The sequence below is a fragment of the Myxine glutinosa genome, chromosome 12, assembly GCF_964187855.1.
Source record: "Myxine glutinosa chromosome 12, kmMyxGlut1.1, whole genome shotgun sequence".
NCBI lineage: Eukaryota > Metazoa > Chordata > Myxini > Myxiniformes > Myxinidae > Myxine > Myxine glutinosa.
Window position 1 is genome coordinate 89,097,692 of NC_136272.1, and position 14,222 is coordinate 89,111,913.

Here is a 14,222-nt window from a genome sequence, read left to right on the forward strand (position 1 = left end):
CCTGCCCATATATCGTTGTAATTGTCAAGGTTCCCTTTTTGAGGCAATGTTTTTTTTTATGGCCGGATGCCCTTCCTGACGCCAACCCTTTTGGTCGCCTCTTCCGACACGCAGGGATACGGTGTACCTATTCTAAATAAATATGTTTCTCAGATTGTCTGCACAGAATAAATATGATTGTCAGATTGTCTGCCCAGAATAAGTATGATTTTCTCTGCAACCGTTGGTTGTGGAATGTTTTAATGATAATTACGACGTCATAGGTCACGTGGTTCGGCCGCCATCTTGGGAAAACCGAAAAACTTTGCACCTCTATATCTCGGAAAGCACTGAATAGAAAAAAATTGAGATACGGCTCATTGTAAAGAACTCTCCATGGGGAATAAAATATATTAATGATGATGTCATAGGTGCCTCCATTATGACGTCATAATTCAACAAGTACAAAACATCATCCGATCAAGATGAAATTTCTTGAGCATAATCCAGGAATAAATCAGTTTCGAAAAAAATAATGATGACGTCATCGGTCACGTGGTTCGGCCGCTATATTTGTTTTAACACAATAGCTTTAAAAACCATGGAAAATACATATATATATTTTCTTATTATAATAGAGCAAACGTATATGGTTATGTCGTTATGTATGTTTGTTTATATGCGACAAAAACGTCTTCTTCTTCAAATAAAATTAACACCTTCTTAATTAACCCTCTTAATTACGTTGAGACTGATGAGACCCCTCAGACCTTTGACGACCCTTTAATGCCCCCAAAACCCTTAAGACCACCAAGACCCCTGAAGACCCAATTACCCTTAAAGACCCTGAAGACCCCAAAGACCCAAAATACCCCAAAGACCCAAAATACCCTTGAAGGGCCAGAGGCTCAAAAAGACCCTTTAGACTCAAATGGCTCGGAAGACCCCAAAGACCCCAAAGACCCCAAATACCCAAAATACCCTTGAAGGCCCTGAGGCTCAAAAAGACCCTGAAGACCCAAATGGCCCCGAAGACCCAAAAGACCCCGAAGTCTCAAAGACCATGAAGACTCAAAAGACCCCGAAGACCCAAAACACCCTGAAGACCCAAAAAGACCCAAATACCCTTAAAGACCAGAGGAACCAAAAGACCATTAAGACCCAAAATCCCCTAAAGACACAAAAGACCCAAAATACCCCAAAGACCCAAAACACCCCAAAGACCCAAAACACCCCAAAGACCCAAAAGACCCGGAAGACCCAAAAGACCCGAAGACCCAAAAGGCCCTGAAGCCACAAAATATCCCAAAGACCCAAACCACCCATGAAGACCCAAAACACTCTGAAGACCCAAAATACCCTCAAGACCCAAAACACTCTGAAGACCCAAAACACCCCAAAGACACAAAATACCCTTAAAGGCCCAGAAGATCCAAAAGACCCTGAACACCATGAAGACCCCAAATACCCAAAACGACACCGAAATGGTCAAAAACGCCTATCCCTCTGAAACGACGTGTGGTGAGGCAAGTGGAGCGCATCGAGTCATGCTAGTTTAATCAATAAATAGATGTGGGAAAAATTACGTGCCCAGACCAGGAATCGAACCCAGGTCCTCTGAAACCATACCAGTGCTCTGCCATCTGATCTATCTGGGCAACCCTGAGTGAGCATGCAATTTTCCCACACATATGATTGCCACTCTCTTTCAGTCAATGCTTCCGGAGCACGCGCTGCCAACCAGGGGAGCACCAACTGCTTAAACAAGAGAGGGTCTTCCTCCAATGGGAGAGGGGGCAAATCCATGTCCTCTATTATAAATACCAGTGGAGGTGTAGTAAAGCAATTAGATTAATGAACAGGATGAAATAAAAAAATTCCCACATATATTAATTGAATTATTTAATCCTGTTCATTAATATTGTTACGGACACGACTTATTAGGATGTTATGATGGGCCGAGCGGAATGGCCGCCGTGTTCGCACAGTTTACCCGATTACACTCGAACGTTGGCCGAATCGCGCTATGCTAAATCAATGAAGGAAAGGACACAACGGCTGAAATTAAGGCAACGACACAAGGGGTACAGTTCTCAAGACCTCCGGAGGAGGATATAATATTGATTATGCAGAACGGTTAGATTACACGGCAAGAGGTAAAACACAGCAAGATGGGCACTTAGACACAGCCTTATCTTATTCCCGACAGACCACAGACAAACGGGACAAGACTGACTCACACAGGGATTGATGGCAAGGAAGGGCAGGCAGTCGATAGCTCAAGGTGCACCTTGGCTCAGGGGCAGAATCCACATGGTCCGGTCCAGATATGCGGGGAGGTATTGTCGCGCTCGGAAGGTGGCGTCCGTTTCTCTCCAAGCTGAGGCACATCTGACGTCACCTCCGTCTTCCTGCGCATGTCCCGCGGGGAGTGACACGCCCTCGGCTCGTTAGCTCCGCCCCAGATGGAATCGGTCCGCCGCTTCTTATTGGGTGCGGGGGGTTACCGGGCTCCGCCCTTGACGAAGAGCTGACAGTGAGCCCCTGCGTGGTAACCCCGTCGGAGCACATGGTCAATGGCGGCTAACCAAGCCGGAGTGAGGACGCACACTCCCCGCGCCGCCGCCGCGCCGCCGCCGCTGTTGTTGTTGTTGGTGTTGTTGTTCCATGAGGAAGAGATGCGGGGAGGTATTGGGAGGTCCTAAACTTACTAATGGTGCCATACAATCACATTCTGGTGCAACGAAGAGTCAGAATTAATGGAAACGAGTCCTTAACTGACATAGACTAAGGATAACTAGCAAGATGTCCTATAGTTGTCTACGTGAGATGCGGTGGACCTGGGCACGACATTTAATGGGGGAAAAAGGGTAAGGTCGGGGCTACAGAGTGTTGTTTACAGACAATGGGACTAGGGAATGGGGGATTGGGGATAGTTGGGGAGTATTGGGGAAATAGGGGAATATTTACAAGCGGATATGGATGGAGGCCAAATCCCATATCCGCAACATTGCACCCTTCTCTACCTCGGGGCGTCCCGACCCGATAAATTTTTACCTACTTTAGTGTGGCACTCAGATGTAGTTCCCTCTACTATTAACTCAACCCTGAGTGCGACAGTTTTACAGATGTTCACAAATGAGTAAATATGTCCCCCTGCGACGTTGCACCCTTCTCCTCACAGAAACACACCCACAGGATAACCGAATCGCGGAAAGAATCCTCAAACTAAACATACAGCTGGTAGGGAGCATCATTTATACAAGACTACACTGATATTTACACTACGATCCAGGACCTGTTTTTGGAGGAACACATGCAGATGTTATGCATAGAGAGAGAGCACGCATGCCAGCATCGATACACCAACCCACGAGTGCCCTGTGGCCTTACGGCCTTTAATAATGTGCAGAGCACCCCATCCAAGCACCAAAAGCACCACCCCCCTTATGTACAGTCAGCACCATCCGGTGCACCAATAAAGTGTTCAACGTCACCGGTGGTGTCGCAGCCGGCCGATGTTCTGCCGCTGGTCTTGCCTTCCTTAAGCACTTGGCCTTCTAGCTTCCTTAAAAAATAAAGAAAGGCGCCAACCGCGTCCATTTCTGAATTGTGGCCGTCAGGGGGCCAACTAAAAGTGGTTCACCTGTATGGCATAGGTGCCACGTTGACCCATAGGTCCATCAACGGGGTGGTGCTTGGCCGCAAAAGACTGCGGTCCATGGTGGGCGGCCACAAAAATTGCGGTCCATATGGTGTATCGATCCAGGCAGCAAGCAGCGAAAGTACAGGCCCACAACTGCGGAGCCAGCACCTCTCTCTCCTCTCTCTCTGCCCCAAAGCCAGATCCTCGGAGGTGGGAGACAAAAGAAGCGGACAAGTGAGTAAGGTGGTAAGGGCGCAAAAGTGCACGCAATATTAGGTAATGCACACTAGGGGCACATGGGAACCAGGTGAGACAGGTACGTTCCTACCGTACGCCCCCCCCCCCAACCAGGTAACCTACATTGCCCCTCCCTTACCCCTTACTGTATCCACAAAACACAACACTACCCATAAACATCTACTTTACAAATCAACAAACGTCCCTACTGTCTTCCCCGTTCCTCCCATAAACCAAATTCGTCTTCTCTCCCTCCTAACCAATCAAATTTGCCATTTCCAACTCTCATCAAAATTTGCCATCTCCAATTCAACATCAAAATTTGCCATCACCAATTCATCATCAGTCCCTCCTCGGGAGGAAGAGATGGAATCACCCCAATGTCTCATCCACGTCGTGATGCGTCTCACAAATCCACACAGCAATTCTCATTTCCTGCAACACAGAACAAAGGAAACACAGGTGTGGAGTCATCATCACCACAGGTAAGTGGCTGCGTATGGTGCGACAGGTTCATCAATCCTAACTATTTCCTAAATGACTTTAACAACTTTACATTACCCGGGGTCTTTCCCTGCCAATCCATTGGCCAACTTACACTATGGGTTCTACAAACCAATTCCCATTGTCCAACCTGTGGTGCCTCTCAATTTGGGGTCTCACTCCCCCGATTCATCTCCCGGTGCCCTCGCACAATATCTGGGCTGCGACGTGTAGCTCTCCCAGCAGGTCTACCCACCTGCACACCTCCACCACTGCAGTTGCCTCCGAGCTTACCTGCTCCTTACCCTAACCTATCTACCTGGGGAAGGCCCTCTGGCGCTCTCCCCACTCGGTGCCCTCTCTGGCACTGGGCTACCCGGGTCCGTCCTCCGGATCCTCGGGCCCCATCCACAACTCTACCGGCTCCCAGAGCCCACCTGCGGCCTCACCTGGCCGACATCCTCACAGTGGTGGAGTGCCCACCCAACTACACACACTAACAGGCTACACGCCCAGCCATTTCCACACACTAATGCACCTATCCACAATACCATTCTGCAACCGCACCACAAATGCCAATAGCCAACCACAATTTACCTATACCCTCTACCTAACACTTACACTACCCGCCCCGGGTATCCGTGATGGGGGTCCACTCTTCCCCCATTCACACCTTCGCACCATGCACACCACTCCGTACCACTTACTCCATATATTCCACACACCTGTACTTGCACACCTGTGCTCTCACACCTGGTGCCACCTGCACCCTTCTCTCCCCAAGCGCATTCGCGCTGATCCCCAACACTCACTACTCCACACACCTGTCCAGTTCTCACACAGCATCATCTCATCTAACTACTCCCCTCTGAAACTTGCGCTTCCCAGTCATCCCTTTAAATTATTGCGCTCCCACGTCATTATAATCCACACTAATCTACCTGCGTCCCCACTACAGGTATCAGTCACTAACTAAACTTAACGTTACCTAATGTCATCTTCGCTAGATCCCTACACACGATATATCCTAACCCACCCGGGCTAGTTTTCACTGCCATAAACCCCATAAACTATAGCGCATTTGCCCCCACCATGGGAAGGGTGGCAGGGATGCCACCCTTACCCACTGGGCCCATCGCTCATCAATCCCCCAGTCCTCTGGCACTAATAAGCCCCCCTTATTTAGAGGTACTGGGTCCCGCCTCGGCATCTAAAGCCGAGGCAATCCACGGGGGCGCCTGCTCGCCGGTGTAAGGCCTTATCCGGTCGGCGTGGACGATCCGAGGGAGGGCTTGTGGCCCCATTTTGATTTTTACTACCACGTCACAGACTTGCGACAGGACGACCCCCGGGCCTTGCCAGGGAGAGGTGAGTTTCGGGCACCTACCCTTCCTCCTCCGGGGATTGAAGAACCAAATCTTCATCCCCGGAGTGTACTGACTCCCCTGGCTCCGGTGGTCGTACCTGCGCTTCATCTTTTCCCCCGCCAGATGGAGTTGGCGGCGGGCGAAGGCATGGACTAGCTCCATGCCTTCCTCTAGGTGACGTGCGTACCCCTCCCTCGGCGGGTTAACCACTGTGTCTGGCACGGGACCGCATAGCAAGTCGGCGGGAGCCCGTAACTCCCGCCCATACATAAGCAACGCTGGACTGCATGCGGTGGCCCCGTGCTGGCTGGTTCGGTAGGCCATGAGCAAATAAGGGAGATGTTCGTCCCAGTCATCCTGATGGGTGGCGGTGAACAGTGCCAGTTGTTGGATTAAAGTTCGGTTGAATCTTTCCACCATCCCGTCAGATTGAGGTCTTAAAGGCGTTGTTCTGGTTTTCCGAATTGACAGGAGACTGCACACATCTTTTAGCAATTTGCTCTCAAAATTTCGTCCCTGGTCGGTGTGCAACTCCTGTGGAATCCCATGCCGGCACACAAATCCTTCCACGAAGGCCTGCGCTACCACCCCTGCTTCTTGGTTGGGGAGGGCGTAGGCCTCCGGCCACTTGGTGAAGTAGTCCATCACAACGAGGATGTACTTATTACCTAGGCGGGTGCGGGGTAGTGGGCCTAGGATATCCATGGCCACCCGCTCTAGGGGGGCCCCCACCTGGTGTAATTGAAGGGGGGCCCTCATCCTCCGTGCTGGTCCCTTTTTGGCAATACAGGCGTCGCATCTCCGACACCAGTCCTGTATGTCGCGCCCCATATTCACCCAATAAAACCTCCGGCGTACCTGCGATGTCGTCTTTGTCCTGCCCAAATGGCCGCCGGGGTGGGTACCATGCACCTGTTGCAATATATCGGTCTTAAATTTATTTGGGACTACCACCAGCCAGGAAGTTTTATCAGAGGGAACCTCCACCCACTTGCGATACAAGATGTTATCCTTCAATTCCAGGGTTTTCCACTGAGCCCAATACGCCTTGGTCTGTGCCCCGAGGGGGGTGACCTCTTCCCCATTAGGTCTTTGCCCCAATTTGACCCAATTGAACACTGGCCCCAGCACAGGATCCTCCTGCTGGGCCGTGCTCCATGCCAAAGTTCCGAATTCCTCATCTGCGGTTAGTGGCAAAATTGGCCCTCTCACCCGGGTTGCCCGGACAACGAGGGTTGGGTCCGAATCGCCCAATTGTTCCCTCTCCTCGTGTCTCGCACAAAATTTGCAGTTTTCCCCCAGACAAGGACGCCGAGAGAGTGCGTCCGCATTACCATGGGCCTTCCCGGCCCTATGGGCCACATCAAAATCGTACTGCTGCAACTTTTCCAACCACCTTGCAATTTGGCCCTCTGGTTCCTTGAACCGAAGGAGCCATTGCAAGGAGGAATGGTCAGTTCTAACCAAAAATTTCCGCCCGTACAAGTATGGGTGGAAATGGTTCATGGCAGCCAGCATAGCCAATAACTCTTTGCGAGTGACACAATAATTTCGCTCGGGCCTACTTAAGGCCCGACTATAATAACCAATCACTCTCTCCACGCCCTCCTGTGTCTGAGACAAAACTGCGCCCAATCCTTCCTGGCTCGCATCCGTGTCCAGGGTAAATGCCCCGTTGCTAGTGGGGTACGCTAGAAGGGGTGCGGATGTTAGACACCCCTTCAATTTTTGGAAGGCCTCGTGGCACTCCCGTGTCCAATTAAATCGCGTCCCCTTCTCGGTAAGCCGGTGGAGGGGACGGGCCAACTCCGCAAATTTCGCCACAAATCGCCGGTAGTAGGAGCAGAGTCCCAAAAATCCCCGCACCTCTTTAATGGTACGTGGTGCGGGCCACTCCTCTACTGCTTTAATTTTGTCTGGGTCCGTTTTTACCCCCTCGCAACCGATGACGTGGCCTAAATAGGCCACCTCCTTGGCAAACAAGGTGCACTTACTCGGGTTCAGCTTCAACCCTGCCTGTCTGAGGCACCCGAACACCTGGTCCAAATTAGCTACTGCCTGGGGGAACGTTTTGGCATGTACTAGGACGTCATCCAGGTACACCAGGCATGATTGCCATGGCATGCCGCCTAGTACATGCTCCATCAATCTTTCAAAGGTGGCGGGGGCGTTACACAAACCAAACGGCATCACAGTAAACTGATACAGTCCCTTACCTGTGGAAAATGCCGTTTTCTCCTTCCCTGCCCTATCCATCTCCACCTGCCAATACCCACTCTTGAGGTCCAAAGTTGAGAACCAATTTGAGCCCGCAACGGCATCGAGGGTGTCATCAATCCTTGGCAGGGGATATGAGTCCTTGAGTGTCACGTTGTTTCGCTGGCGATAGTCCACGCAGAACCGCGTGGTCTCATCCTTCTTTTTGACCAGCACAACAGGTGACATCCAAGGACTTCCCGAGGGCTCGATCACGCCTACGTCGAGCATTTTTTCAACCTGCTCGTCAGCTTCCGCCCTCTTGCTCCAAGGGAGCCGTCGGGCGGCCTGACGAATAGGCCGGGCCTCACCGGTGTGGATCTGATGTTTCACCAGGCCCGTACGTCCAATATCCTCGGTGGACAGGGAGAAGAGGTCCAAATGGGACCCAACCAGTTTGTGTAAGGCCTCCCTCTGGGTACCTCCCAACTCTACGCTACTACGATTTACCATCTCGCAAATGGGATCGGGCCAATTCCTACTTCTTATTGAAGGCTCCCCCCGGGGCCGGCTCGGCTGGACGTTCTCGCCCCTCACTGTCGCGACTTCCTCAACTGGGGTGCAGCCAGCTACCCTCGTGCCCCTTACTATAGTGCGTGGTTCTGTACTTATATTTATTACTCGGACGGCCACTACCGGTCCGTCCGTTTTTACAAGGGTGCGGCCCACGATTAAACCCGGTATGGACTGCGCTGCCACCGGTTCGACCAGGCCGCAGGACTCCTGCCATGTTGGGCGAGCTGCCCACCGGGCCGGCACTATCGCCTCGGCCCTTGGGGGGATGGTCACGGCCTCGGAAGCCTCCAGCTCCGCTCTCTCGGCTGTGCTCACTCCCCCTAACGGCAGCTCTTCTACTCCCACCTGCAGGATCCCCCGGCACAAGTCGATTTTACAACCGCTGGCAGTCAACAAATCCAACCCTATTAAACATGGGTCGCACACCTCCGCCACCCAAACATCTATCTCCCTCCTTACCGACCCTAACTTGAGGGTCACAGAACCACGCCCTATGATCGGGGCCGTTACCCCGGTAGCAAGTTGCAAACTATAATTTTGCAGGCGCTGGATCTTATCCCAGCCACCTGCGCTCGAATCAAGGACCACAGGGCTGATGATCGTGGCGCTAGCTCCTGTGTCCACTACGGCGTCTACCCCCATGCCGGCAATTTTGCATCTGATTGTCAGGCTACCGGTTCCAATTTGGCCACAATAAATGACCTGTCGCGTCAATGAGGGCTCTCCTCCATCCTCTTCTGCCGAACACCGCCCTACGTGCCCGACACCTTCTAGTTTCCCGGGGTCTGGCGGGGGGGTGTCTTGGGTCGGCTAACCCGCTCCCCCCTGGGCGGAGTTGAGGACCTCAACCGCCGGGGATCATCCCGGCGCGTGGCTCGACAGTGCCGCGCCAGGTGACCCAGACGGTTGCAAGTATAGCACCTCACCTGATAAGGTGCTTGTCTCCGGAATTCCAAATTTCCCCCCCTGAAGGTCCGAATTGGATTACCCGCTCGTGGTCCACCGCGGGCCACCTCCGGGGCCGCCTGCCATGGTCCAGGTCCCGCCAGGCGCTGGTCCACCAGCCTCCGGACCATGCCCGCCAGGTCAGGACTCACGTCGGGGGCGGGCCCCCTAAGGGGTCCGCCCTCCATCGGAGGTCCCACCTGGCGGACCGCCATTGCGTGACGCTCGCTCCCCCGGGCCAGGGGCCTCGCTGCTTCCCAACGGGCCGCAGCGTCAGCCGCCTGGCTCAGAGTCTGCGGGCGCCACATGGCGAGCTGTTGCCGGAGCTCAATATCCGGGAGGGCCTGGATAAAATGGTCCAGCGCCAGGCTTTCCCGGGAATCCGCTGCCATGCTAGCATGTGCGATCCCCACTGCGCGGCGAATGTCGTGGGCAAGTTCCCCGATGGCTTCCTGGGGCTTGCGTTTTCGCAGCGCGAGCTGAGCTTTAACAAGCTCGCTCTGCTGTTCAATGCCGAATCGATTAATTAGGGCGTCGCGGAGGACTGGCAGGGTGAGAGCACCCGCTGGTAATGCCGTCAGCACCTCCGCCGCCGCGCCGCGCAATGCGGCCACCAGGTGTACTCCACCTTCGTCCTCACCCCAACCGTTGCCCTTACACACACAGTCAAACTGCGCCAGGTACGCGCGTAGATCACTCTTGCCGTCATACGGCGCGAGTGGGACCTTGTGGGACCACCTCGTATGCGAGTCGTTGCCCGCCTGCCGGACCCCGTGCGTCGCCCCTTGCGGGGTCAGCGCGGGGCCGAACCGGCCGGGCCCCCACAGTACATTACCCCCAAGGGGCTCTCGTGCCTCCCCTGTCCCTCTAACAACTACCCCTGTTGGTGTCGATGCATGGGTCACACTTCCGCAACCCGCTACCCATTCCATACCACCACAACCTTGCTCACCCACACCTCGCACCTCTCGTTCCATACCCTCCGGACCAGCCATACACCTCACTCTTGGCCTCTCACGAACATCCGGGTCTATCTCGACCCCCAAGCTTATTAAATCACCTGGCGCATCATACGCACGACCATATTGGTCACCACTTACACCGGGTCCTCTTTCTCTTCGCTTCTCCTCCATCACCTGCGAATCCCTCATCCGGTTAATGAGCACATCATCACGATCCGAACACAGACTTTGGACCAATTCTTTTACTTCCTCCTTTATCTCCTTCTTATCCTCTCTCCGTCGCTTCTTAATTTCGCTCACCCCTTCTTCCACTTCTTCTAATTTCTGCTTCACCTCCTTCATCTCCTCGTGCGCCCCTTTAAGTTCTTCCTCTAACTCCACTTTATTTTTTTCTATGTGCTCCCGCACCTCCCGCTCTTTAACCTCCATCACCTCTACCACCTTGTCCATTTTCCTCGTCAGGTCCTCATGTACCGTCTGACACTCTTTTTTAATTACCCCTACGTCCTTTTTCATCTCCTTCTGTGTCGATTTTAAACCCTCTATTACCGCTGTGTTCTTCTTTACCTGGTCCCCCAACTCCTTTTGTCCCACTGTCAGTTGTTCTACTCCCAGCGTCAACTCCTCTATACCACCTTGCAATTTTACAGTCCCCTTTCTCACCTCCTTCTCCATGCGCTCCTTACAGTGCCTCACCTCCTCGCGCACTCCTCCGACCTCCTCACTCACACCTCTTCTGATCTCTTCTCCAATCACTTGCATCTCCTGCCCAGATGCCACCCTCATCTGCTCCATTTCCTCCCTGTGAGCATCCAGTTTAGTTTCTACCCCCATTCTGACCCCCTCTATCTGCTGCCCCATTTGTTTAACTTCCCTTTCCGCTTGGTCCCTCATGTCCCTCAATTTGCCTTCCATACTGTTTTCTAACCCCTCTAACCCCTTTTGCATCCCTTCCATTTGATTCTCTTGAGCGGCCATTCTGTTTTCTACCCCCATTAACCCATTCTGTATTTCCCCTAATCTATTGTCTAATCCCTCAAATTTGTTTCCTAATCCCTCTATTCTACTCCCTAACCCTCCGATCTGGGCCCCCATGTCCTCCCTCAATTTCTCGCTATTGGACCCCATCCTTTGTTCTAACCCCTCACCGGTACCCCTCGCTTTGTCCCTCATTACCCCCATTTGGCCCTCCAATCGCTCACCCTGAGCATCCATCCGGTTCCCCATTACCCCTAATTGCTCACTCTGCAGTTTGAGGGACGCCTGCATTTGCGCCATAAATTGCTCCATGAGGGCCTGCATTTGGGCCATCCCTCCCACTTGTGCAGCGGGTGCGGCCGCCGTAGCTATGTGCGAGGCGCCATTTTGCGCGCCCGCAACCTCGTGCGCGAGACCGCCATTTTGCGACCCTGCTACCCTCACTGCTTCGCTCTCCTCATGTCCCTCAATTTGGTCCTGGATCGACCCTGCCTCACTCTCCTCTACCGGAACCCAGCCGTCTTGATCTGCCATAGCGCGACTTTCAAAATTCGGGTTTTTATTTTTGTAAAACACAATCAAATTTCGCCGTTATAATTTCGAGCGCGTTTAACGCGCTTCGGGTCCAATCCCACTTCCCGACACCAATTGTTACGGACACGACTTATTAGGATGTTATGATGGGCCGAGCGGAATGGCCGCCGTGTTCGCACAGTTTACCCGATTACACTCGAACGTTGGCCGAATCGCGCTATGCTAAATCAATGAAGGAAAGGACACAACGGCTGAAATTAAGGCAACGACACAAGGGGTACAGTTCTCAAGACCTCCGGAGGAGGATATAATATTGATTATGCAGAACGGTTAGATTACACGGCAAGAGGTAAAACACAGCAAGATGGGCACTTAGACACAGCCTTATCTTATTCCCGACAGACCACAGACAAACGGGACAAGACTGACTCACACAGGGATTGATGGCAAGGAAGGGCAGGCAGTCGATAGCTCAAGGTGCACCTTGGCTCAGGGGCAGAATCCACACGGTCCGGTCCAGATATGCAGGGAGGTATTGTCGCGCTCGGAAGGTGGCGTCCGTTTCTCTCCAAGCTGAGGCGCATCTGACGTCACCTCCGTCTTCCTGCGCATGTCCCGCGGGGAGTGACACGCCCTCGGCTCGTTAGCTCCGCCCCAGATGGAATCGGTCCGCCGCTTCTTATTGGGTGCGGGGGGTTACCGGGCTCCGCCCTTGACGAAGAGCTGACAGTGAGCCCCTGCGTGGTAACCCCGTCGGAGCACATGGTCAATGGCGGCTAACCAAGCCGGAGTGAGGACGCACACTCCCCGCGCCGCCGCCGCCGCTGTTGTTGTTGTTGGTGTTGTTGTTCCATGAGGAAGAGATGCGGGGAGGTATTGGGAGGTCCTAAACTTACTAATGGTGCCATACAATCACATTCTGGTGCAACGAAGAGTCAGAATTAATGGAAACGAGTCCTTAACTGACATAGACTAAGGATAACTAGCAAGATGTCCTATAGTTGTCTACGTGAGATGCGGTGGACCTGGGCACGACATTTAATGGGGGAAAAAGGGGAAGGTCGGGGCTACAGAGTGTTGTTTACAGACAATGGGACTAGGGAATGGGGGATTGGGGATAGTTGGGGAGTATTGGGGAAATAGGGGAATATTTACAAGCGGATATGGATGGAGGCCAAATCCCATATCCGCAACAATATATATATACTGTATATATATATATATATATATATATCAACAAAACATCTCCCTCATTTTGAAAATATGACAAAATTCCATATCATCTTCCTTTTTGCCTCTTTTTTGTGCATGATCAAATTTTCTTTTGGAGAATTATTGTTCTTTTGTTTCCTCTTTAGTTTCATTATTTTTCTAACCCCAAATCAATCACAGGTGAAATCACCGTTATGTTCATGTTATTAGTCCCCTACCAGTGTACACCGGAGGGGACTATAGGTTTGCACGCCGTCCCTCCGTCAGTCCGTCTGTCCGTCTGTCCGTCTGTCAGTCCGTCAGTCTGTTCGTCCGTCACGCAAAGAACAGTTTTCCGGACTTTTTTTTCTAAACTCTTAATGCTAATGTTTTCAAACTTGGTACATGGTTTCCAAATGATAAGTTACAGGTCAAGTTCGAACTTCACGACGTTTCGATCATTTTTGACAAAGTTATGGCACTTTGAACTTTGGGAATTCTGATAATTCTGATGATCCTTAACTCAGTGCCATTTTAAGTTTTAATTTCCTTTAAAAAACATTTTCTCTGCAATAATAGGACCGATTGAGATCAAATTTTCACCGTAGGGGGGACTCGATCTGTAGAATATTTTAATGGTAATTATGACGTCACAGGTCACGTGGTTCGGCCGCCATATTGTCTTTCGTGAAAACACGAAAACCCATTTTTCTCTGCAACGGCTGAACTGATCGAGGCCAAACTTTGCAGGCAGAATCACATACCCATGTCGAACAAAAACGTCAGCGAGCATGACGTCATGCGTCACATGGTTTCAGAGTTAGGACGTTTTTAAGCATGAACCTTTAAAACCTAGCTCCTCCGTCATTTTTGATCCAATCGAGGGGAAACTTCACAGATCTGTTCAGCATGTCAATCTACTAACATGTCTTTTTGGAATTTGTGATAGGGCACGTGGTTTGGCAGATATCGTTAATTAAACGAAAATATTTTTTAAAAATGGATATCTCTTGTTTATTCCAGAGTTCTCCTCAAGCCGCACCGTGCGCCCTCAGCCTTGTCTCGCGAACGTCAAAAGTGCGACACAGCGCGCTTTCGGGAGGGGCAGAGCCAAGCCGAGCAACATAT